This window comes from Anas acuta, chromosome 26 (genome assembly GCF_963932015.1).
Source record: "Anas acuta chromosome 26, bAnaAcu1.1, whole genome shotgun sequence".
Classification (NCBI taxonomy): Eukaryota; Metazoa; Chordata; class Aves; order Anseriformes; family Anatidae; genus Anas; species Anas acuta.
The window spans coordinates 5,220,684-5,247,368 of NC_089004.1; the positions used below are offsets into that span (position 1 = coordinate 5,220,684).

Below are 26,685 nucleotides of genomic sequence, written 5' to 3' on the forward strand. Positions count from 1 at the left end.
GCACAACGCGGAGTTAACTATTACTCCTCTACGGATCACCTGTTGCGAGATCTCACATGACCCTGCAAAAAAAAAAAAAAAAAAAAAAAAGTCTGGAGATAATTTCGAGCCATTAAAAAACCCCGAATATTTGGTGAGATACGTCCGTCGTTATCAAGCAGCGGGCAGCCAGCTAACACAAAACCGTGAGACCGTCTAAAGGGTTGAATTGCAGCTTATCTAAAAAGCCAGCATAATGGCTTTGCAGACTGAATAACTCTTTTTGCTGAATTGAAGGTTTTACTACAAGAGATGAGCGGCTTTTACTCCAGCCCATGCCAGAAGCCCCCAGCCCTGCTCCAGAGCTGCCACTCCTAGGGGCAGATTTGGTCGTTCTCAGCAGCTCTGAGCTTCCCAAAGCTGCTGTCCCCAAATTAGCCCCCTCTGCTCCATCACAGCACCATCCGGAGAAGCCTACGATGAACTTTTATCCTAGCACCGCTTTTTGTGCCAAACAGTTCCAGCACAGTAGTTCCGAGGAAGGAAAAAAAATTCCTCCAGAGTTTAGATAGCTGGATGCTGAGCCACCATCCTGCACAAACAAGCTGCTAATTTGCTTAGCCACCCTCCTTGAAGAGGGGAAGCAAAACGAAGAGGAGCAGAACTGGTTTGCAGAGGCAAAGGCTTGCGAAGGCAGCTGACGTGACTCATGCTTTTTGCATCCTGAAACCAATGAGAAAGGGCAGCAAGGGTTGCTCGGGACGCAGCTCCAAGAAAACCATTTCCTTTTGTTTCTGGGGCCGGCCGAAACGGGATTAGACTCGGCCGTACGCCCCCCTTTTGCAGATTCCTCTGCAGAATCACCCTCTCCTCAGCTGCAGGCAGTTGCCCCAAAGGGAGCCGCGAGCCCCCTGAGCTTCGCGTGACTTTCAGCAGCCCCGCGCCGATCGCGGGCAGCAGGCGTGGTGCTGGCAGGAGCAGGGAATTGCAACAGGGAAAGGAAAAGGGGAGAAATTACTGGCAGCGCGGGCCACTCCTGTTGGCAGCGCCTCGCAGCCGTAGCAATGCTTTATAAGGAGATTTCTTGGACGCTGCTGCCTACCCTCGTGTTCCTGAGGCTTTCTGTACTCCTCTGCGGATGCTCTCCAGTTATTCTTAGCAGGTATTTCAGATAAACGTAACGCCATCCCCAGGCTGGGGAGGGTGCAGGAACACCAAAACAGCCCCAAGAGCTGCTCCAAAGAGGTGCTGGGGAAATAAAAGCAGCCCTTCGGCTCCGAGAGCCTGCAGCCAAGGCCCTCGGAAGCAAAGGTGGGCAAATCCCAGGAGGTTCAGGTTCAAGGAGCTCTGAATGCAGCTGATGTAACGCCGTTAGGTCAGGCTTTGTCCAGCCCGTGGTTATGAGCGGTCAGAGACCTGCTGCTGATGTGCTTCCAAAAATCGATGAGATTTCATCACCAGGCTAAGGTCGTCTTTAAACGGGAGGCTTCCACGGCGAGCTGGAGTTCCTCATTTGCTTGCACCGGTGGTGCTGGCTTCTTCCAGGTCAATGGTTTACTGCACCTGGCACGGTGCTGGGACACGTCCTCGTGATCACACGAAGTCATAAAAATCTGGGAACATCGCGTTTCCAAGGGTGATTCGAACACTGCTGCCTTAGCTCAGCTCCAGCCCAAGCTGGAGGCACCGAGTTCACGATTACCTGAATATTTTGTCTCGTTTGGGGTGTTCTTTTTCCCCAGCCAAAGGTTGGTCTGACCTGGAGACGATGCCATTCGCAGTGTCCTTTTTGCCATCAAATCAGAAAAAAAGTTCCCAGCAATAGGTTAAGCCGAGGAAAGCAATTGGTAGAAAGCAGAGACGCTCTTCAGGGTTAGAAGCGGAGCACCCGAACTAATTGCTGACTAATTTGGCTCTTTCTAGACACTTTTACACACATTTTCCTGTGGCCTGGTACAGCTGGGAGCATGTGACAATAACAGAGCGACTCTCTCTGGGCAGGACTGGCAGAAAAGCTGAAGCCTACGGAAAGAACAGCTCACACACGAGCTCCTGTGCACGCAGCGCAGAGGAGGAACCCCGAACGGGAGCTTTCTCCGGTCCAAACTGCCATCGAGATAAAAAAAGCAACTTTCCTTGCAGATTTTAACTGAAATAGCTGACTTCCTAATAAACAAACTGCAATTGCCTTTACTCAATCAAATGGCATTTGGGGATTCCAGATTAATTCCAGCGAACTATAGCAACGAGCAACCGAAAGCTGCCAATATCCTTTTGATTTTAATACGTACGAACTGGATTTAAAATGCCAGAGGGCTGGGGCCGTGCGTGTAGCTAATAAAGGTGTCTGTCTGGTAGCTTAAGTGATGCGGAGACAGATCTGGGATTCAAAATTTAAACAAATACTAACCAAATGATGTGGAGCCGAGGCCGGGAGGAACGCTGTCCTAAGGGCTGCTGCACGCACGCCCCGTCCAGGAGCACAGCTGCATGGGAACCCCGCGCTGGGAAGGGAAACAAACTGGAAACCAGGCCAGTTAGCGCTGTTTAAGCACTTTTACACACATCTATACTTAGAAAAAAAGCAGATAAAGAACGAGCAAACCTGTTTAATGACAATGTGCCTGTGCAACTCGGTTCCGCAACTTGAAAGCACAAATTTCACGAGATTCAGATAAGAGATTGAGGGCTTTCGCACTAGAAAGTCAGAAATCAATTACAGGAACGATTGACAGCCGGATTATTCACCCAAACCCCCGGCACCCTCTCGCTGATTTGCATTTCAAACACCCAATTTCACAGCAGGCCAGGCTGCTTCCCAGGACAGGCTGTTTCTCCATCTCCTCTGCAAGTTCGCACAGGACCGAACTGTTCCTCCAGTTAACCACAGGCAGGCCTTCCTATCTCACCAGAAAACAAAAGGTTTAGTTCAAAAATCACAGTAAGCATTTTTGCACAGATACGAATGTGCTTAGGCAGCTCCAGGCTTCAAAGAATTGGGTAGGAGCCCGACAAACCTGGTTTGGCAGAGGCCAGCCCTGAGGCTCGCTGCGTGCAACGCCGCCAGCACCAGGGATTTTTGGGGGAAAAAAAAGCAAAACCCCAGCAGGTCTTTGTGTTGCCTGCGACATGGACGCCACCACACGGCCTCTTTAAACAGTGACGGGGATGTCTCGCGTGTCAGCCCCCAAAAACAAATGTCTCAGACCCCAAAACAAATGTCATGTTTGCTCAGCCACGTGTGACTAACTCGGGCAGGAGACGACACCACCGAGCACCCCCGGGTTGCAGCGAGGGTTGCCAAACGAAACCTCAGCTCTGCAGCCCAACGGGACCAGGAGGACACGTTCCTGTTTACATGGAATTTAGGTGTTTCAGAGGAAAGACTGATTTAATTATCCTGGCTGCCTGCCCGTTTGGCAGAGGCGGGACGGAGCGGCGGCTTGCCCAAACTCCGGGGCCACGTGCAGGGACCCCTTCTTCCTTCCCAGCTCCTCAGCCCTCCTCGGCCAGGGGCTCTTTGGAAGCAGCAGGGCGATGTGGCAGGAAAAAAAAGGAGCCCTGCTGTGTTTACTGCTGCTGGGAGGAAAGCCCGGCGGGCCGGCAGTGCTGAAGGTTAGCTCAGTGCGCAGGTGGAGCGTGTGGGAGGGCAGGAAGGACAAAACCCAGAGCCAGCAAGAACTGACTCAGCAACGCTCCCCCCCCTCTTTCATTATCTCCGATCTTACAGCCGAAATGTTAAAGCACACTTTCAGAATGACAACGCGAGCCGGGGATGGTTTACATAACGCTGCTGGAAGCCAGCAAACGTTTCAACCCCTGTAGGTTACCCTGAGCGGGGAAGTCGGTCACGTTGGGAAGCTGCCGGATGGAAGATGGCATCGTGGGGTGGGAGGATGGCACGCCACGATGTGCAGAGCATGCAGGATCAGCACGGAGGGACGAAGGGATCCCCAAAAAGGGACAGGGAGAGGCTGGCTGTGCCACGGGGCTGCAGCCGAGCACAGGTCCTGCTCCTGGCTGCCCAAGCTGCTCTGCAGGCACCGCGTCCTCCTTCCACCTGCAGGTCACTCAGAAAGCATCACTGCAAAGAATTAACCCTGAGTGACAGGAGTAGTGCTGCAAGTCAAAAATGCACTTTTTTCCTTTCTCAGATAGGTAAGGAACAGAAATGTTATCAAAGCTGGCAGCTGGCAGCACAGGGGGATGTGCCACCGGGAGCGGCCACAAAGCCACCGTGCCAAAACATGGACAAAAACCCCGCTGTAGCTGTTTTGCCATCACCTAACATCAGGCCATGTAGGTATTTATGAAGCCTTCTGCAGCGCACTCAGCTAATTCCCCGAAAATCACGTGCCTGCACAGTGGATTCAAGCTTCGGAAGCCTTCCAATGTTTTCCTGCGAAGGGATGCGATCAGCGTGCAGCACTAACAGCAAGCTGAGATCCTGCCTGGCTGCTGGGCTGCCAGCCACTGACCCCAGCAGCGGCTCATTAAGCCTCCAGGCATCTCCTCCCAGCTATTTCTGTCCAACGACACGCTCCGAGGCTTGAAGAGCCTACAGCAACCTCAGACTGGGGACAGAAGGGCAGATATTAGTTACAGAACTGCGTTATAAAACATTCAGAGAAACACGAATTGCTCAGAAATTAGCGCTCGTGTAACGAGCACATGGCACAGAGAGCACATCAGCTCTCTGGCAAGAGGCTCTGTGATCTGCTGCTTGCAGGAGGAAGGGCAGTGAGTCGTCATCGGGCCTGAAGGACTCATTTCATTTCTCAGTCATTAAAAAAAAACAAAAAAAAAGTCAATCCTCCACAGACATTTCTACCCACTTTGGCCAATCAATCCTGATCGATCCCCACCGCCTTCGGTCTGGGTGTGAGTCACGGCACCGAGTGACACCCCCATGCAGGGGCTGCTGCCCCCCCAGGCTGAGCACAGCGGGCTCAGGACCCAAGCACGAGGCTGGGGGACGAGCCCACGGCCGATTTATTCCCTGCAGGACAGCCCCGTGGGGATGGGGAGCTGCAGGGCCAGCTGCTGAGAGCACCAAGTGCTCCGTCTGGGCTGATTAGCCAAGGAAAAGGCTGATGAGAAAGAAAAAAAAAAAAAAGATAATCAAGCCTGCAGGGCAAGGCAGCTGAATGCTGCCCAAAAGCCGTGCTGCAATTTTTTTGGTATGAAACAGCACCTTATTTAGACAATCTGAGGAATGTTACAGAGGGACACCGTGGCTGGGGATTTGCATAATGGGCGTCTCCGTCTTGCTTACCTAACAGGGGAAGAATCCCGTCTGTCAGTAAGTCTAGACTGCGGTGGTGAGGCCAGGGGACCCAGGGATCTCCTGGCCAGAAACAACACCGGGACGGGTGCTGCCATCTGCCGTCACCCACCACGGCCATCTCCGGACCCGAGCTGCTCCATGACACGAGGCTCAGCGTTATTTGGCATTTTTCAGTGGGAAGAAAAGCCTCCTCCTGCTTGCCAGACCCGAGCTGACTCCTTTTGGGGGCTCCAAGGAGGCCAGCGAGGAGCCATGGCCACAGCAGCCGGACCGCGCTGCTGGCCGTAGCACCTTGCAATTACAGCAACAGGCTCTTTTATTAAAATGCATCCAAGTTATTCGGTATTCGATAAAAGGCGGCAGCATAATGGCTCTAAACTCAGAATTATCTCAAGGTTTTCATAGCCCAACAGAGACCTCTGCAGCCCAGGCAGGCTCACTGCACGCCGCGGCTCGAGGCAGCGCTCGGAGCCAGTAGGGCTTTTTGGGGAGATCCCACACCCAGCAGGCACAAAGCTCGGGTTTTAGGCAAAAAGCTCGGGATTTAGGCACGTTTCCACCCGCACCACGGTGTTTGGAGCCGCACAGACCTCAGTGCTTCCAAGTGAAGAGCAGCAGCAAGTCGTCACCAATCCAAATTCTTCCTGCCCCAAAGCGTGCCAGCATGGCACATCTCACCCTAAGCCTCAGTGGGGACATCAAACATCTCCCAAAATGGGGAGGTCTGAAACACTCCAGCATCCAGACCCCCGGACCTAAACCGTACACTAAGCAAAGCAAAACTCCTTCCCTGCTTTGAGATCCAGCCCCTGATGTAAAGACAACCCGCAGCTAGGACGTGAGCGAGGTGCCCTGCTCCCAGCAGAGCGGATTCCCATCTCCAGGCTGAAGTTCCTCCACCTCGCGGGTATTTCGCACATGGGATTGGACATGTAGGGTCTCACAAGAGTCCTGCGGGTGCATGAAGATGCTGCCGAGGCTGCACGGGCAGCACTGATGACAGCTGTGCCACCACCAAGAGGCAGCGACCAGAGAAAGGCAGCGCTGACGCTCCCGTACCGCACATTCAAGACATTTTCTGTCCGAAGCAGCATCAAGCATCACTTCTTTCAAGGAAAAAGATCTCAGAGTATTTCCTATAAGCTGCTGCACTCAGCACTCAGCATCTGGTGACCAGCAGGGCAACAAAGGATGACTGGGCTGTGGTCAGGTCCAACCGCAGCGCGTCACGTGCGGGGCACGGCGCTGCCACCCCTACGGCGGGCGAGCTTCGAGACCTCTGAAAAAAGAGGGACACGAAGGCAGGGCTGCGTGAAAAACAGCAGGAGCTATCTTGCAAAACAGTGGTGAAAACGTGCTGCTGGAATGCTGTTTGTAGGAAGTCGGAGCAGACAAAAAGCCTTGCTTAACCCCGCCGTCGTTTCCTCCAAAATGCGCTCGGCTGATAGGGCTCTGCGCCGCGAGGTCAGCGGAGGCGTCGCTCCGGTGCAAATCAAACTTCAGCACTGCTCGGGGTGCACACAGGGAAAAACCCAACAGAATGGAGAAACCGGGCTAAAACCTCCCGATTAAAGCCCAGATCTCTGCTCCCAGATCACCCAAAAAGTCTAGAGCGATCTCAAGCAGCACAAGTGCTGTTTAACTTATTTCGTCTACAGAAGAGTCATGAGGCTTTAATCACCACGCTGCTTCATTAGCCGGAGCTCACTAATTACAGCATTTGTTAGTCAGCACTGGCAGATAATGCTTCAGCGCTGATTGTTTGCGTAGGGGAGACTGGAGCTGATGATTTAATAAGTTTAATGGCATACAAGGTGAGGTGCAGGAGCTGTCCTCAGCAGAACGGAGAAAATCGTCGGGGTCTCGCCGTGCCACGAAAGCAGCGGCTTCGGTGGGATCACCGGCACGATGCCAGCGTTCGGAGGAGACAGCAGGGAAATAGGAAGGTGCTCGCCCTGCACCACCATGTACCAAGCCTCCTGCCTCCGCCCTGGCCCCTTTGCTCGGGGCAGGGAGAAGCCAGGACGCCCGCACCATCACCTCTCCTTCAGCACGCGGCAAGAATTTTCGGAAAAAGAACCAAAAAGGCACCGTCTGCAGCACCTCCTGTTCACGAGACGCTGGTTAACACACGCGCAGAGGCTGGGTAAAATAAAAAAGGAAGCTGAGCTCCAGCTCCCAGCTCCAGCAGCTACAAGCTGCTCTTCCCCAGCCCTGCGCGGGAACAAAGGCTCCCCCACACTCCTGACTAAGAGGGCCACGTCTTCGGAATCTGTGGATCCTAATTAAGGAGGTGGATCGCTGTTACATAACGAGCAGCACGCTATCCTCGTGGGCAGGGCAAGCACCGGGCTTCGCCTCCGACCGCCAAGGAGCAAGACGAGTCCCCTCCAAGGGTGCCTGGGAACCGTGGCAGGTAAAACAGCCAGCAGGGAAGGTGAAACAACACCCAAATACTGCCAGTTCCCCAAGAGTCGAGTTGTTCTTGCTCACCTTGTTGCAGCAGAGCAGTTTTGGCTACTCACCCGTACTTGCTGCCACAGCATCCCAGTTCCGTCCCATTCCTTCCAGAAAAGGGAACTGGGATTCGGGAGATCGGCCGCTGGCACACCGAGCAGATGGTGCGTTATTAATGAACTTCAAATTCGGAATAATACATCTCGCCCCGCTGATTGCGACTTTATTATCATAATATTTACTCCAGTAATCAGCGTGGTGAAGGCGCTGCGCTGACTGCAGTCGTCTGTTTTTGCTGTTATCAATTTCCCATCCCGAAGAACGCCACGTCCCAGGTACATTTTGAAATTAACATTGATTCCTTTCAATTTTATGGTGTTTCCAAGCACTTTTTTTTTTCCCCTGTTGCACACAACAGACACACTGGCAGGGAAGGCATTTTCGTTTGTTTTTATAAATAATGCTCGCGACCTGGAGGTCAAGCTTGGTATTTCTGACCCTGAATTTTGTGACATCTGAAACTGGAGATAAATAATGCTGCGGCTACTGGATGGGAGCTGACTTAAATACCCCGCTCTGGATTTCCCTGCCATCTAGCTACAGGACGACAGCCAACAGATGTTGAACTCGCATCCCCTGTGGTGGAAAAGGAAGAGCTTTTGCACCTTTGTGTTACTGGGGGGATGCTGCAGAGCGGTGTTTGAGCAAAAAAAAGCCAGCGCAGAGCCCTTTGGCTGAGCACGGGCACGCTGGCAAGCTCAGCTTTCAAGAAACAAACACCGAAACCTCAAAACTTTACGGCAGGAGGACCGAGCTGGCCCCTGGAAAACACAAAAACCACCACGGGGACAGCTTCGAGACACGACCAACGCTGGCAGAGGTGGGGATGCTCCCCTGCCCGCCGCCTTACGGGAGCACGGCCCCCTTCCTGCCTACCCGTAAGCGTTGCTCAACCCTCCTCCGGTCAGCCCAGCTCACCGCGCTCCGCTCCAAGCCGCTGGGAGCGAGAGCCGTGGACTCCTTCCAAGAATCCATCCGAGCCGAAATCCAACCCTGCTTGTTTTCCCCGCTCGCTGCCTGAACACAAACACGTTTGTTTTTTTGTTGTTTTTTTTTTTTTTTTTCAGGGAGCAAAACCCACGTCACTTAACTCCCCGCTGGGTTTCAGGCCGTGGTTCGCCTTGCCCCTTTTACCTCCATCTCCTGCTTTCAGTAAGTCAGTGAGGGACAGTTCTCATGCCCTTTTTTTTATTTTTTTTTTTCAGAACAGCAAATTCTCACAAATACCACACCGAAAACACAAGTACCAACTCCAGCTCTCTGTGTAAACACGAAGGTGAGAGCGAAAGAGAAAGCCCCGCTACGGAAAAAGGAAGCACCTGCAGCGGGGTGCGAGACCCAGAGACCAAAACGGAGCGTGGGCCACAAGCCTCAAGGCTTCAGCCAACAACAGAAGGTTCGGGATCAGCCCCAGCTCATCTCCTGGACCCCAAAACCAGGAAGGCACCGGCTGCTTCCTCGAATTCCCTGGCTCGAGCCGGGTTCTCCACCACATCGCCCGCGTGTAGGGTGGGAGAAAGGGGGGAGGAAGATGAGCAGCCTGGGGGAATTTCAGCCATCAATAAGTAAAGAGCCTCTTCAGCCCTCTCGTATGGCATGACGTGCCTCTTGGAAGGAAGATCGCTCTCCCCATAGCCCGCTGCCTCCTGCTAATTGCTCTAAGGGATGAACTTGCCCCCGTAAATCACGGGCTGCACGGAGCCAGCACTCAGCTCTAGCCCCCGCTCGCTGCCTCCCAGCTCTACGTGATTTTATCGCATGAAAAAATAATTACTGCTTCTAAATGGCAAACAGATTGGAATAGCAAGCAGCTTGGCCCCGTGAAGTATGTGCAGTTGTTTAAGTGTCTCTGGTGCTCTCGGAGAGGTGATAAATGCCGAGCTGCTGCCGCCTCCGAGCTGCAGGGGAGAGCTCGAAGCCACAGCCAACGACGAGCCACCCAAAACCCCAAATCTACCTTTTGACTCAACTGAGCTCTGCTGACAGCAATCACGAGAGGCAACACCCAGTACGGGGAATTTCCTCTTTGAGAGTCGCAGCATGGCCAAATGCTCGATGGAGGGGAAAAAATGAGAACCCTCATCTGTACCAAAAGAAGTCTTGAAGCCGTAGCTACCTAAGCAAACACCTGAACGGCGTTACAGACACCTTTATTTGTACTGTTCCTCCTCAAACTTCATCGGTGCACCTGCCTTTTTGACTGCCCTTTCTTTCCTTTTGTTTTAAAAGCAGCGCAGGGATCCCCGGGCTCAGCGCTGGCGCAGCAGCCACCGCAGCCCTTCAGATCCCTCTTGTAAGCGGTCACCATTTCGAGCTCTTTTGGGGTTTCCTGCAAGCACAGCCGTTCAGGGCTGCTGTCGAGCCACATCAGAAGTCTCTGCAGCTGAAGACAGGCCCTGAGCAGCTCCCAGGGGAAAAAACAGCGAGAGCAGCACCCCCTGCGAGGCACCTGCAGTTCTGAATTTCGACCTCTCCACCCCAGAGAGCCCCTCTCATCCCCGCAGCACTGCCTCGTGGCCCTCCCAGGGGACACACACTTGTCCCCCCTCGGCCGTCCTGCAGTCGGTGCCAGCCCTGCAGACACCCCGAGCTCGGCCTGATGAACTGCAGCAGCGTTTCTCCTGCTCAGCCCTTTGAACCCAAGGTTAATGCACCAGGCGCAGTTTGCAGCAGGGAAAAAAAAGCGAGCCAAAAAAACTTTCCAGAGGAACACAACACCATCTTCGGCTTTCCGCAGAAATGAGCCTTTTGTTTACAGGCTTGCAGGAGCTGACTCCAGGGGCTGGTCTGTTCTTGCTCAGCGAGGGAAAACAAGCCTGACCTCAGCGTGCTGGAATAAACTCTGCCCCCTCCTTCCCCGCATGCTTCTCCCAGTGCAAAGGTAAAGAACACGATATCCCGCAGCGTGACCCAGCCGGGCGCAGCGTGACCACGCGCTGCTGCTCGCTGACACCAAAAACAAGGCCAACGGAGCCAAGGAGGTGAGCGAGCTGGGCCAGCTCCTGCCTTCATTCATCTGGAGGCGCTGGCCAGCGGCTTCCCAGCCGGCCAAAGGTCTCCAGTAAGTCAGCTGGCCCCCAGTACGCCGCGTCCAGCGCACGGCTCCCGGTGCGCAGCCAGCCGCGCGGCAGGCACTCCACTCCCCTATCTCCCACTCGTAGCGTTTCCTACGCAGGCGATAAGCAGGCTGCAATTTCCTCCCAGCGGATATTGCAGAGCAGCTCCTGCCCGAACAAAGCCCTCAACATCGCCCTGTCGGAGTCCGAGGGGCTCTGCCACCCGCGTTAGGAACTCATCGCGGGCGTTTGTCGCACCAACAGGTCTGGAAAAAAAACCTCGTTGGTTTTGGTCCTTCTTGACCCATGCCCTGGTTATATTTTGGGCCAGAAGCCTTTGCTCACGCTCGCCCTGCGCCACGAGCGCCAGCGCTATCACAGATACCCTGCAGTGGGTGGGAGCGGCGAGGAGGGGAATTCCTTTCCGAACTGCCTGGAAGCGGCAACAGTTGGTAATGCAAGGCATCTCCCGAGGCAAAGCCTGCAGCTGCCAACGTTCCCTCGGAGCCGGTGCAAAGCTGGAGGGAAGACAGATCATCCCTTCCAGCCCACCGGCAAGCCCGTGGTGCCAGGAACTCCGTGGGAGGCGGTCGCTGCAGAGCCTTTCCAGCACCCCCTTCCAGCTCCCCGGCAGGAGGAATTTGCTTTTCCTTCCCTCGGATGCTCCAAAATCCGGCGGCTCGCAGGGCAGGCGGGTGGCTGATGCTGTCAGCGATTCCTACTGCCACTAATAAAGAGCGCTAGGAAAAGATTAGAGGGAACACACGAGGTTCAGAGAATCCTTCTGCAGGAAGAGGCTGCCGGATGAGCCGTCTTTACGACTTTTCAAGAGCGTTTGAGTATGTGACAGGGTAAAAATCAAAGCCACTGCATGCATAAGGTGAACGAGACAGCAGCCCAGTCACCTCTGCACATAAAGCTCAATGTGCAATGTTCCTGATAACACGATTTGGGCTTGCAATGTGAGAATAAGAGAAAATTGCATTTGCACTGGCTGTGACTTTAGACTCCTTAGCTCCAGCCTGCTCGTTCAGTGAAGAGCCCCAGGATTTAGGAAGCCCAGAGCCACCAGCAGGCTGTTGGAGCAGAGCAGCGTGCCCGTGCCGTGCTGGTGCCCGCGCCGTGCTGGTGCCAGCACCGCCCGTCCCCGTGCAGCGCGGTTGGGCAATGCAGAACAGCTCATGGAAAATGAGAAGCTGCCAAATGGCCGAAGGCTCCTTCCGAGGCGTCTGATGGATCCCTCCTCGAGGAACTTGGGAACTGTTACATGCCGTACCCGTGGGCCAAACGCAAGCATCCCAGGCAGGCAGTGCTGACGGGCACCCAGCAGCACCGGCACGGGACCGTGATTCACGGCCACGCCGCAACCGCACGAGGTCGGCACCTGCCGTGGCAAGCAGGTCGCAGACCCACACCAGAGCTTCAGGATCCCCCAGGACAATATCTCGGTGAAGTTAAAGGGAGAAGAACACGTTCCTTGGGGTAAAGGTGCTCAGACCACGCTCAAAATTAAAGAGCCTTACTGGGATAACCCGCCCTGGTTGTAATTCTGCTACGCAGTGCTCTAAAAATAGGCAAAAGGTACAGGCCCAGAGGTAGACTTCGCCCAGCCTCCAAAAATAGACACCCAAAAATAGTAAATCATTACCAAGCAATTGCATCTGGACAACCAATGCAAAACATCCGTGGTAAAAGACAGAGTTCATAGAGTTTTTAACTTTTCCCCATTAATTCCTCCAAGGGACGAGCAGATTCCTTTCCCCTTGCCCACAGCAGCCCCGCTATTTTCCAGCCCGCGGCCCAGGATTTTTGCTAAGTAACAGCTGCCACACAGCCAGTGCACATTTGCTTTTGGAAGCAAACTGCTGGTTGTGAAGTTGCTAGGAGGTCTGTGCTGGCAACTTGCTCTGGAAGCCTTTTTTTAAGTCCTAAAAAGGGAAGGCTTGGAGGAGAGGCGAGCGAGAGGGGCCTTCCCTCCGGTCTGCAGGGCTTCACACCTCCAGGGACCTACGCTGCAAGCTGCCAGCCCGCAGGAACCGTTCAACGGGCCCCCCAGCAGTACATCTGTCGCTTTGAGGCCCCTCCACGGGGGGATTTCTGAGCAGCAGCTGCTCCTGTGAAGCTCAGCTCCTTCGGGTTTCGGAGAGCAACAGGAAACGCTGCCAGCAGCTGTGCTGCCCGAGGACAGAAAGCACCGCGGCCCCCGCGCAGCACCGCCGGCACAAAGGACCTGTGCATGAGCAGCTTTGTGGGTGGAAGGTGCAACTCGAGACCTGTTGTCCTGTAAGAAATAATTCCTAATTAAGTGCACAAGGTCCTACAAAGCCATCAGCTGAGGTGAGCAGGGCAGCTAGCACGGAGCTGCCTGCATTCCCACCCCACGCCGGGGTGCTCGGAAGCACGGTTCCTACACGATCCCACATTCCTGCTCAGGCTTTGTTTTTCCTCGGAACAAAAGAGGAAAAAGTTCAAAATAAGCCCTGCAGACAGCAACATTCCATTCGCAAGAGTTCATTCTTAAAAGGAACGGGACAAACTAATTCCTCAGTAAATATTTGGGGTTGCAACTCCGCTTCGCACCATCTCCTTCAACACTTCCAAGGGTTCAGAGAGCCAGTAATAGACTCAGGACACCAGCCCGTGGAAACAACAGGACTTATTTCAGCAGTAACAGAGCTATTTTTAAAAGTTTTACTTATGGGATGCCAATTTCCTCAAGCTGTTTGGAAAATGAAATGTAAAAACGTACAAACACTAATGGAACAAAAATGCGCTATAGCAACAGCCTCCTCTTGCTAGGAGATACACCAGATACGTTCCGGACTTTCCGATTCTCTTTCATCCCCAAATCACCTTTTCCTCCTTTTAGACAACAGATCAAGAATAGCAACAAAAAAAAATCGCTATGTCTGTAGCAAAAAGTATTTGTTTATGGAGAAAGTTTGTTCCTATAAAAAAATTAAAAAATCTGCCAGTTTTAGCAAATGCCTCCAGCTGTTCCAAAGAGATCAAACCAGGGACAATGCACATCTCCGCTCTGGGGATGCTCACGTTTAATGTAATTAGATTAGCTCAGTGTCTCTGCCAAGCAAATAAGCAACACAAGAAGTCCTTTTATGTCGCTGACAACCTCCTAAAAATCGGAGGAATTTTAAAATGTACACCAACCCAACAACTGCTTGCAACAGGAAGAGGAGGTGAAAGAGTATCCAGCTGAAGCAGCAAGGGAGAATTCACTACGCTGTAAATACCAAAGCGAAACACAGATGGGATACTGAGGTTTATAATTCTTAAAGTGCCATTATAAAAGTGCACACAGGCATTTGCTGTTCAATATTATGACAGGCATTCAGCCGGGTAACGTATAGCTATTTTCATAGTTGCACCAACAATTCGAGAACTGTTCCAGTAAAACAAACACGAAACATCAACAGGCTGTTGACTTCAAATCACTGAAAATGCCACTCAAAAAAAAAAAAAAACCACCACGATGACAAACTAGCAGTGCTTCCAAGCTAGCACTAAAGCACTCCCCAGGGAAGGGATCTTTCCCCTTTCCTACAAGACGGATAAAGTTCAATCTGTTCTGCCATTACAGCAAGTGAAAAGGGAGCGAAGAAAAAGGTCTCCTCGAAGGAAGGGAAGGGTTTAAAAGCAAGGTTAATTGCTTGGTTTTAAATGTGGATATTTCTCCTGGGATACATTTTTATCTCAAAGCAACTTCTGAGGTTATTTCAATGTGCTTTCATGTTATACAAGCGCCCTATCTTCTAGAGGCTATCAAGCAGCTTTATATAGCCAATTAGCAAGAAAACCAAATAAAAGCCGTAATGAACCCTGAGAAAACGGGGTGCTCTTGATGCATCAGTGATCACAAGGCCAGGGAAGCATTTCTGCAAGATGCAAGTCGCCAACGAAGATGTCTTCGTGTAAATCTAGGAACTAAACAAAACTCGACAGGATTAAACCCAGCTTCCTAAATACCAGAAAGATGCTGGGGGTCCCGCCGGGCAGCGGTGACCTGCTGGCTGCTCACCACGCAGAGCTGAACGGAGCAAAGGGGTCACAAATGGCTCCTAAAAACAGAAGCCAAGTCCAGCAGTGGCGACTCGTTCACAGCCCTGCTTCAGGAATGGCTTAAAAAGGGAAAAAAATCAAGCGTCGGGCTGGGGAGAGATGCATGCTTACATACTTCAGTAAAAATCTGCCTCTTCAGTGAAGAAAGATTTGCTTTTGAGATGGAGACTGGCACAAGCATTTCCTGCTTGGAGCCCTGAGGCGATATATTACAATATAACAACCTCCAGCAGTTTTCCTTTTTTTTTTTTTGTTTTTCTCCCTGATTTCCTTATGTTTCGAATTAACTCTCCAGTCCACCCTGACTCACAGCAAGGCTCGGTGCTGATTCCATGAAAATCGCTCCCTTCTTGGAGGAGACACCAAGTGCAAAAAGTAGGGCAAAATGACGCAAGTGGAACCGACAGGCGACATTTCTCATGAAAGTGAGGCAACAGGAAGCACCGCTGTACTCCTGCCACCACCCGGGGAAAGGACGACCAGCCACACGATAAAACACAGCTCCTAATACATTTGCTAATGAGCGTGCCAGTCAATTACTCATTGCAAATTGATTTAAGGACTTAGGCTCTCTCAGCTGTCTGGAGACTGACGCTGCTGCTCTGATCACGAGCAGCTCACGCCTGGAGCTGCAGCGCGGTCCAGCTGCCAGGGACACACTGCCCTCTCTTGGAGATCCCACTCAGAACCCAGGCTCCCAAACCAGCCCTGCAGAAGGATGCTGAAGACCAAAGTGCTGCTGGCATCTCTCAAAAACTCAGTTTCAACCACTCAGGGACAACAAGCTACGTGATGGATTGCTTTGAAGAAAGAAGAGTGAATGTCTGTGGGAAGAGCTGCGGTCAAGGTAGGCCAGTTTTAACCGATAACCTTGAAGGTACCATCCTACCAAAACTTTAATCTTTTCACCTGGAATGAAAGGCAGATAGTGCGTGGCACAATTGTGCCTTCCCTGGAGTATATTGTAACAGATAAAAAGCATGGTGATGCCATGTTAACAGCCATCAAAGAATGTAATGTATTAAAAAAAAAATCCAATTTACAGACAACAGCTACCTTAGGAAATCGGGGTTTTTTGTGACCTTGGGGTAATTTTAGACACTTGACATCCTACTGATGGACTGTGAGCAGCTAAATACCCTCACAGACATGGACTTCTGTCTTTCGGTTCCCCAGCAGTGAAGCAGGAGCGGTCTCCACCTGAAAGTTGGAGCTAAAACCAGAGGCTACTGCTCAAAGCAGCGCTCAGAGGCCCCAGTGTACCACTGGGAGCAGCAGCCTAGCTGTCCTGCCGTCAGAAAGCTGCAATTGTGCCTGAAGTTTCATCATAATTTATCGAGCAGTCCTCTCGGGAACACGGCCTTCAAAGACAATTATTTAACCACTCACCCCTCGCATGACAAAGGGACCAGGTGATGCAGGGTACACGGAGATCTAGCACTTAGTGCTCTCGACAGAAAAGGCAGTTCAATTACTGCCCTGCGTCCAGCCCTGAAAAAGCACCTTTTCAGCCCGAAAGCAGGGTGTACAGAGGTGCTCGCTGCAGTGACAGGATTGTAAGCAGCAGGTCTCAATGCACAGGGCAGGAGCAGAGCAGCCCTTCCTGAGGCTGCTGTGTGACTGACCCTCAAGTTCCAGCCTTTCAAGGAACAGAATAAAACATTGCAAACGCCAACTGTTTGTGAGTTGTTACCCAAACAGCGTTGAGGCCTTGGTCAAACCGCCTCCAGGTGACTCTGAGCATGCTGCTAGCCTTGTAAGATGTCCGTGGTTTGGGGAGTCAAGGATACAGAGACCTGAGGAGTTAACTGGGAGGCAGGAGGGATGGTTTGGAAAGCTTTTTGGTGTGCTGCTGCATGAACATACCTGGTTAGGGAGCGTTCACCCTGCCGCCTTCAGAACAAAGGCAGATGTGCTCTCTGGCTTGAGAAACGGCCGGTTCTCCTAAAAGAAAGGAAACAGAGAGAGTTTTCAGCAATTAAAACGTGACTGCGGGGAATGCTTGCTACTCTGCGAACATCAGGCTTTGATCCAACCGACTGAAGCACCTCACATCTTTATTTTAATTAATTTTTTTTTAATTTTTTTTTTTTAAGACAGCAGACATCACAGCCATCCAGCTACAAAGCCCCTTCTCACGCTGACAGACGCAGGCAGTACGTCCTCCCTGCGTGAAACCAGGCCGGAGCCGGCTCTCAGGGAACTATTTCGGGTCACCTCATAAGAATGAGGGAAACGTCACATGGATTCACGGGTTAGCAAGCCAGCAGCTCTGCCGGCTTTAAGGCCGACGGGAGGCACAGCACCTGCCTGCATCCAGTGCAGTTCAGGCTCGAGTCTGAAGATGGCCCCACGCTCACAAGGGATGCCAGGCGCTCCTGCCTCCCTGCGCAACACCCAAAAAAAAAAAATATCACCGGGCACACAAAGAGCGGAGAAATATTCCGAATGCTTAGTCAGCCATCAATCACATGTTATTTGTCACACGCTGACAGCGGAGATGCTGTGAAGGCAAGGAAGCAGTCACATACATGCATTGTATATTTCTAAAGATGTAAGGCTGCAATACAGAAGCTACAACAAAAGAAACCAGAGAAAAATAGCATGAGCAACTCAGGGAAGTCAAAAAGAAAGAGAATGACAAAGATAGATTTAACTAAAGAAAGGGAAGGGGAAGGCATATCTGCAGTATTTCATTTTTTGTTCCTCCTCACAATGATCAAATTAAAAAGCCCACACACTTAAATTAAGTACAAGTTAGAGGGGAGTTGGAAATACAGTCATTCAGAATCACTATTTAGGTTAGGAAAATTGCTGCATTATATTCCTTTGTCAAGCGGCAGATGATGAAATCTGCAGAAGAAAATGCGGAATTTGGACCCATCTCACACGAAGCCAGAAGGAAAGCTGGGGGGCATAGGGACGGGTTTCTGAGCGGCCCCGAGGAGCCCTGGCCCACCACGTTTTAGGCCCCATCACTACTTTATTTTTATTTATTTTTTACACAACCGAATGCACGACGAACATAAAAACCAGATTTGAGGCGGGGGAGCAGGGCACAGTTAGAGCTGCGATTTTCCTTTGCTCAGGAACCTTCGCTGTGTTTAATTCATACACTCGAGCACACCTCTGATAAAAACCCCTGTCTCCACGGGCTTTGAGCAGGATTTGTCCCTGACATGGCACCCCACCGCCATTTCCCCTCCTGGGCCCGAGGCCTCAGCTGCCACCACAGGGCCCGAGGCCCAGCGAGACCCCTCAGGGCTTGACCCCCGACAAGGCCCCGCCGTATATTAGCAGAGAAATACCCTCCAACACACAAGAGAAGGAAGCACAAAGGGAACAGGGAAAATTAGTGTTATTATTTTAGGCAGCCACGGGCTTCGGCTTCCTTTAAGGTGTGATCAAAGCAGCAGGCGTGCCGGCCTGTCCTCTGCGAGGGCAGGTAGCTGCGTAGCTTGTTTCCAGAGGGAATTGTTTAACGTCTAATCATTAACAGCAAAAAAACACCCCAGATAAAAGTCAGCCAGCGATAGACCAAAGCAATGATGCATTTCAAGTCAGCAGAGTCATTACAGTCACCAGGAAGCGCGGGATGTTTGCTTGTTCCTGTTATGGCCCTACCGTGTTTCCCCTGCAGAGGGGACAGCTTCGCAGGAAACAATATAAATTAGAATTAGAAGTAGTCATCTCTTTGTTCTTCCAGCCTCTCTCCAAGCACCACGAGCAGCAGCAGCAGGACCAGGCGTGCTCGCACGGTCGGGCATTTCAAGCTGCTGCTGCCATTACATGGCGAGGGGTGGCGGCGGCATCACGAGCCTGAACACCACAGGGGCTGAGTTGGAAAAGGGGCCAATGTCCACCAGCCTGGTCACTCACTGGCACAAATCCCAGCCCCTACGGCACTGGGAATCCCCAAGAGCCTGGCCTGAAGGAGGCACGGGGAAATGAGGGGTGCTGACACATGGCTTTGTCATACACCAAGCGCAGACATGGCGCATGTGTCTGATGGACACCGGTCTCCTACCTACAGCCTTCAAGCATAAAAACGGTGTGGCCAACGTGGCTCTGACCCTGCTGTCAGGTGCAGCATGAGGGCAGGAGGAACTTTGAGTCCTCTCGGCCTCCCAGGGAGTCTTCAATACGAGGACACCCATGGAACTGGCCCACAATGTGCCATCACCTGCAAAGGGAGGCGTTTGGCCCTGTCCTATCATTCCTGGGTCAGAACGCAGAGAAGCAAAGGGAGCAGAGCCCCCCAACCCTCCTCGAACACCCCTGGGTGCCCCCCGAGTGCAAGGACATTGATGAGGTGAGGCAGAAAATAACCCAGCACTGGGCCACTGCATCTCAAGGGGATGCAGAGCCTTCTTCTTCTGTGCCAGAGGTGTGTGGACACCAGGGATGAGCATGAAGGAACCACACCAGAAGTGCCACCTGCATCGCCCCCACTAAAACATTCCTCGTATGTTTATCATTTCACCCTCTCCCCCTCAAAAAAAACACACTTAAAATAAGCATAGCAGCACCCTCCCTGCCCGGCTGCTCTGCTTTACCATGCATTCCAGGAGCTTCACGCTGAAATCCCAAGAAAAATGACTTGGGATTATGACATGGCACCACAGAACAAAATGCTCACTGGTTTTAATGGAGCCGTTCGCTATTCGTTCTTAATCTCCTCGCTCTATATTTATAGCAAAATACTCAGATAACACGCAGCTATGCCGTGCTTGAGGGCTCCACGCAGAAACAGGCTTCTTTAACGCATATTTAGAAAAGGGGTATCTGAATAATACCTGGCCCTTTTGTGGTTTCTTTTAGCAAAAGCTCTCAAAAAGCAATAGCTTGTTTCCCTACTAACCTGGTGCTGAAAATACCAACTGCCTCATTATAATCATGTTACTGCTCCTAAAAAAACGTAATTGGAGACTTGGGAAGGAACTGAAACGTGCTGCCCCAGAGCACTGCCCTAGCGCGAGCGGTGCTCTTTGTGCCACCGGGAACATCAGCCCTTCACCCGCAGACACGATGCAAAGCCAGAACCAACACGTACGCAGGGTCCTTACAAGGTCAACTGAATTTCAACTCTGCTTTTAGCACCTCTGTACGACAGCTCAGGCATCCTCACCCGGACCTGCTAACGAAGCTGCAATCAGCACGCAAACCTCGTAAGATCAGAGCAGCAGCCACTATCGGTAGAAACCTGAAAAAGCTTCAAATGGCACCAAAAGCCCACTCCTAGCGAGAGCTGCTCCAGCGCCGCACAGCCAAGGAAGCAAACTGATATTTATACAAATGGATTAGAGCTGACTCGTCCATAAATCACAGATTTATGATTCATGCAAAGAAATCAGCAAATTCGCATTCACGGACAGGGACTTGCCAGCTCTCGGTGCGCAGGTGAGAGAGGTCACAAATTTATGAGCTCTCACTTACGAGTCCATCCCTCTCCAGCACATTTACACAGCTCGTGAAACCTTGAGGAGAGCACTTGTAGACAGGTCTGCCAGCGAGCGTTTGGCTCCCTGGATCCTTTACAATGCTCATTTCCTCCGGTCGAACAGAAACGCATGCGGGTGGCAGGGACAAGCATTAGATCATGCAACAGGTTCACCTGCTCCTTAACCTTCTCCTCCAGCAAGAAGCTCCGGAATAAAAGCTTAAATTAGGATGCTACACTACACACTGCGGCGCTGGAAGGGAGGTGCAAGAATCGAGAGCAGGAGCACTGTCAGCTCGCATTACCCTCTGGTTTTCCTAGACAAAATTAAACAGTGGTAGTGAAAATGGCTTTTTACCTCAATATTCTCACTGAAGCTTGGTCTACGGGCCACAGGACAAAGTGCCTACCACGTGAAAATGTAAAACACCAAGTTTTAGGAACTCTGCAATTTACTCAGTGCTACCAGTGCTTGGAAGAGGAGGCACAACCTTCCAGCAAGCTGATGCATCAGCAAAAAATTAAGAACTAAGGGTGGCGTGGGCAAAAGTCTCTCAAATGTTGTTCCAGGACTACACGGCAGTGTCCGAGCCCACCCTCGTTCCCACCCCACAGTTACCTCCTGTTTTTTATCAGCATGAGGCTGCAGGTTGTGCCCCCGTTTCTTGGTTTGAAGGAACGGGAATTTACATCTTCACACCACGCACTGCAAGCAAGCAGCCAGCAAGATTGAAACGGAGCCAGCACACAGGTTAGGCTCCCTCTCACAGTAATTAAAAAAAAGCACTATATTTGATTAACTTTTACCTCGTATGCACTTAAAAAAAATTCCAGCAGCGTTTGGGTAACTGCTCAGGAGGCGGCCACGTTGCTCTGCCTGGCGGTCCCAAACCCAGCCTGTGGGGCATGGGGTTAGCAGGGTACGATCAGTCCCGCAGGAATTTGAACCCGTATTTACCCCATATCACAGCAGCACACACACGGGGAGAATGCAGGAGGAAGGCTTCACTTACACAGCCAACAACAGCCTCCAGAATGACACGATTAAATCAAGGAGCAAGGGTTAAGTGCACGAGGCCACCAGCTCGAGCAAGTCCTCAGGAGCTCAGCTGCTGTGCCGGAGACCCCTCAGCTTCTCGAGGCGCCTCCACACGTGGACTTTGGCCCCAAAATGCCTCGTGGGTGCCTGGCAGGACCCGCACGGCGCTGAACCTTTGAGCCACCAGCCCCAGCAGCCCCTCAGCGCACCGGGAGCCCTTGACAAACTCCCTACACCATCAGCATCTTCGTTAAACCCAAGCTGAGATTTCCTGCCCCTCTTCCTGCCCACCCTGGGGACACTCACATCTTCCCAGCGCTGCCACAGCTTCCCTTTCCCTCCCCAAACCCGGGAGCAGCAACTCGGGAGCAGCCGGCTTGCAGATCGCAGCGGTAAGCGCGAGCAGGGCTTCGCCTGCAGCCAGATCGTGTTTCACCTCCCGAATAACAGCGTATAGCCGGCTATCCAAACAAGCTCTCCCAGCTGTTATTTACTGAAGAGAGTAGGAAGTGGTTACTCTCTCGAGCTGCAGCTAAACCACAGCAACTTTTAATTTTTTTTCTCCTTACTGCAGCAACGAAGGGAGCGCAGGAACGGAGCGCACAAAAGAGATGCGCACAATACATCTCCTCTGTTGGTTGACAACCCTCTGCTATTTCGGGAATGCTCATCCGCAGGTGGAATTGGATTTGTGCTCCCATGACTGACAACACAACTCACTCGACTCCGCTCCATCCTGGCCTATGGCAGCTGCTGCTATTTTGAGCACCGTGCCGTTCCAGCGCTGCCGCACGGCATTAATCCAAAGGCGAGAATGTTTCCCTAACACGGGGTTTTTCACGTTTTTAAAAGAAATCAGGGGGTTTCAAGAACTTTCGCAAGAGAGGCGAAGAACCCTCTCCAGCAAAGCCAGGCTCTACCTGCATGAACGGGATTTTGGAAGCAAACCCTGGTGCTGCTGAGACCATCAGCACGAAACGAGCCGCAGCCCTGCAGCCTGCTGGAACGGGCTGAGCACCCCGAGCTGCACCATCACCAAGGTCCTTCGGGAGCCAGCAGGAAAGCTTGCTCTGTCCCCTCCGTCCTGACAAGGGCCTTGCCTTCTGGCAGCAGGCTGATAACGGAGTCCTTCAGAAGGCACCGCCGCAGCCAGCCTGTGCTGGACCTGTCCCCAGAAGCATCCGTGAATGAAGAAGACAGAAAAACATGATGCAACACTGAGCGGATAACACACTCTAAAAAAAAAAATATCACATCTAGCACGTGTTTTTTCCACGCACAGGCACCACAAACGTTTTTCACAAACATGCACCAAAAGAGCAGCCTCTCCTTGAAGGCTCCAGAAATGGGCGAGCTAATTGCTCCTTAGGAGCCTCTACAAAGTGTCAACCCGGATCCCTAGAAAGGAAAGCTGAGGGTGGGATAATAAGGCGAAGAATGTTAACCACCTAATTAGTAAGCAGAGGAAGAAGAGCTCTGCCACCCGTCAGAAGCGCTGACTTTTCCAAGCCTGCTGCTGACCCGTGTGAGCACCCCATTCAGCCAGCAGCCCCGATCTCAGCCGCTCACCCCCAGGTCCGTACCCGTGGGCTGCTGCGAGCCCAAGAACCTGCCCAGCTCCGCACCCAAAATCAGCCCAGCTCCCCCCCTGAGCGAGCAGCACCAGCACTGCAATTAAACCACGAAAGCTGCCCCGGGTGAGCCATTGTTTCAGCCTCCAGAAGCTCGTGTCTTGAACGCTGCCTGCGAGGAACAATGCCCGGACAAATTACATTCTGCTCAAGTAGCCACCAGCTGCAGCTCGTGCGCGCACCATTTTTTAACTAATATTCTGGAGCGAGCCCTTCCTTGTCCTCCAGAAGCTGAATTGCCTGTGCCCCACGGGGCTGTTAGAAAATAATTACTTCTCTAAACCCACGGGCTACTCTCCCAAAGTAGGTGTGCCCCATGACTAACGGCTGGCAACCAACCAGTTCCATCGGCATTGGTATGCCGCGAGCACAGAGCCGCCGCTGCCACTCGCCACAGCTCCTGCTCTATCTGGACTAACAAATGTGAAATCCTTTCCTCACCCCAGCGTCCTCGCATCATGCTGCACGCAGCTCTGTGGACGCCTTGACGAAGCCTGTCTGCAGTTTATCACAAGCCCTAATAGATCCGTCTTTGCAGTAAATTCTCCCACCTCGACTAGTTTCTACGAGGGATGTAAAGACGCGTATTTGAGCGCTGACAAACGAATTTGGCATCGCACCCCGGCAGCATAAATCGGCAGAAAGCTGCTCTGGTTGCTCTCCCCGGGAGGAAATTCGCAGCAGGTTCCTAAGCACAGCCCTGCCCCAAGCTCGGCACCGCCGGTCGGAGCCTGGAGAGCGCGGGGCTAAAAATGGGTGAGAAAGATGCGATGAGATGGTGGATTCCCCCCAGGTACCTCTACATTCCTCTTAAGAGAGGTCTTACAGTGCCAATCCTAACCAGCCTTCATTCCACCTGTACCAAAATCAACTTTTCTTTACCTTAAATCATGGCACAGAGCAGCAATGAATCCCCCCCTACCTGCAGCCCCCTCTCACCTCACCACGGCAGCAGCAAGAGCCCGCGGTGAGCTGGGCAGCGTCCCCTCAGCTCACACACTGCGACTTCTTCACCAGCAAAACCCAACCAAACCAGCTGGGAAGCCCTCAGCCACATAAAAGCAGGGTTTAAAGCCCATCAGCACAGATTCCCAGTCTTGTGGTTTCCCCTCCAAACCCCAGTCCCGGCCGTCCAGGACTCCACCTGCTCTCGGCTGCTGGACACCGGCTGGTTTCTTCAAACCCTTCCCTGCTTTTCAAACCAGCGCCTCCAAAAAGAGAGAACAATCCACTTTTTTTTCTATTTCTAATAGAAAATATGCCCAGTTCCACTTCCACCTGCCAGCTTCAGCAGGTGCCTCACACAAGCTCATTTCCTATCCCACCCGATGACCGGCACCACTTTAGTTTTGAGGCTCAGGATCCGCTTCTACAATCACAGCTACGGACATAATTCCTCAACTAATAGCACAACGGTCACATTTCTTGGCCTTAACTAGGGAATTTTCTTTAAAAAAAAAAGGGAAAAGAGGCTCTCCGACAAGCCTGTGCTCCTCATCTCGTAGAGAAGTCGCGTAGTAAGGCTGAATTCACAGCGCTGGCGTTTGGGAACGGTACCAGAGTTCATCGCGAGTAAGCGAGCAGAGAAGCTGCGCGACGTCACGGTCTGAGCATAAACACTGATCCTCTGCCAGCAAACAAAGAAGTTACCCTGAGACTGGAGGAAATGAGAATAACCATGACTACAAGCAGGAATAAGCTCCTACGAGCAGTTTCTGTAGCTCGTCTACCGGGCAGCCCCGCCGGAGTTTCGGAGCCGCAGCAGCACAAGCTGAGGACGAGCAGAAAAGGGTTAAAACACCAGAAAAACAGCACAAGGACTCGCCGCGAGAGCAGACGAGGCAGAAATGGACAAAAAGCCTTCGGGGCTCGCAAAAGCAAACACCCAACGATTCTATACGTTTAAAAATAGATTTAGTTCTTCCGAAGGGGGGCAAGGCGAAGAAGGGAGGCTCTGGACCATCCACGCGTCCCCCCCCTCCACCTCCATCCTCCCAGCAGCGCAGAGCCCACCGCCAGGGCCAGCTCTGATCCCCGCTCGCCCTTTTGGGATGTTTTTAAAAATCCCTCTCGGGCAGCCCTTTCCCCAGCCTTCCTCCCTTTTTCTGCAGGGTGAGGGCAGAACAAAGCGGGAGTTACCGCGGCTCCTCGGCTTTCGCAGCTTCTCAGCAGTCCAGCAGCGAGGGCAATCTCGAGCTGCAGATTCAGAGATTTCAGAGGTGCTTGCTGATTACGCAGGCTACAACTTTTTTTTCTAGTCTGTTAGCAGGAACGAGGAAAAACACGCAATAAATTATGAAAAAGCATAATCCTTAACTAAATTTCCTGTTTTGTGTCTCAGCAGAGCAGCGTGCCCGAATTTCCTCCTTTTTTCTTTCTTTTTTTTTTTTTTGGTGAGGTCGCAGCCAATCCCTACCCACCCACTTCAGAAAACGTAATCCAAAACTACCGGAGATTTCCGACACGGCTGAGTTTGAAGAATCGCCCGAACTCGCGGCTCCTTCCCTGCCGAAGTCCAGCTCCAAAACCCCAAAAACGGGGATTAAACCGAAAATCTGCTCCCACCACGTGCGCTGACCACCACCAGCACCGAGAACTGCCTGGTGGCTCGCCTCCTTCAGCCAAATCTGTTGTGGTGCCCAGCCTCAGCTCCAATTAGCCCAGGTTTTTTTTGGTGGCCAGCCTCAGCTCCAACGAGCCCGGGGCTTTTCGGGTGTTTTGCAGAGCAGCGAGGCTTGCCGGGAGGCTGCACCCCGAGCCAGCAGGCGCAGCTTTCACTTTCACAAGGAGCCTTCGAAACGAAAACACGGCTGCGTTGCACAATGCCCCGCTTGTTCGGGGCCTTTCAATAAAGGGCCTTTTAGCGGGACGAGCAGATGATGAGAGGGGACGCGGAGATGGCAGCAGCAAGATCTGCACCGAGCGATGGGGCAGAGCCACCCGAAACGAGCTGCTTACACCAGGCCACCAGAGCCTGGCACCCAAAAGCAAGCCCCAGCCCCTCCAGCCCCTCTGCAAGCTCCAGCCATTCATTTCTAAACGCAAACCGAGCAGGTGAACGTAAAACACTGATTTTTTTTAAGAAGTCTCCGCAGTTTTGCTGGTTTGTCCTTATGGCACCGTGGCCAAGCCACGCCGCGGCAGGGAATTGCATTTACGTTGTCCTTTAGTTTTGTTCCCTTCCCATTTTGGTTTCTCCTGGCGTTCTGCAAACCCATAATGAGGAACGGGAACACGTCCCACCAGCCCCCCCTGCCCTCCGAGTCCTCGTCAAGGTGGGGAGCGCAGCGCTGGGGGCGTGGGGCAGGACCGTGATGGGCACCAGCGACCCCACACCAATATTTTATCTCCCCCTTTTTCTCTCGCTCTGCCCTCCCCACGCCAGAACCCCCGAAACGACCGCAGACACCTCCCTGCTCTTTGCACAGCCACCCATTTGGGGTGCCGAGCACCGACGCAGCGAGGTGGCCGTCCCTTTGGCCAGCCTCGTGCCGAGCAGCACCAAAATTCGGGTGATTTCTGAGAGGTGAGCGCAGGACGACCGACCCAAAAATCCTCCTTCGGACCCCAGCCCCATCACCGAAGGGACAAGGAGGCGCTTTGGAAACAGCTCGAGCTCTGCCCTTCGCCAAGGAGCCAAAAAAAACTTCCCCCTTGGC

At 52.5% G+C, this 26,685-nt stretch overlaps 1 protein-coding gene across 13 annotated transcripts in view; it reads right to left on the reverse strand.

Moving 5' to 3' along the window:
* The window catches only part of GNG7 (G protein subunit gamma 7), a 63,213-nt gene that overhangs the window by 34,586 nt on the left and 1,942 nt on the right, over positions 1-26,685 (reverse strand). For 3 of the 13 annotated variants that reach the window (XR_011090094.1, XR_011090095.1, XM_068661947.1), the window contains exon 2: positions 16,783-16,860. The gene's annotated coding sequence lies outside the window, so the exon portion shown is untranslated. Of the gene's footprint in view, positions 1-1,081; positions 1,105-2,389; positions 2,413-4,814; positions 4,837-12,487; positions 12,512-14,823; positions 14,846-16,782; positions 16,861-25,165; positions 25,310-25,475; positions 26,040-26,685 lie in introns of those variants that run through there. The other 10 variants (XR_011090092.1, XR_011090093.1, XR_011090091.1 and 7 more) reach the window with 10 other exon arrangements.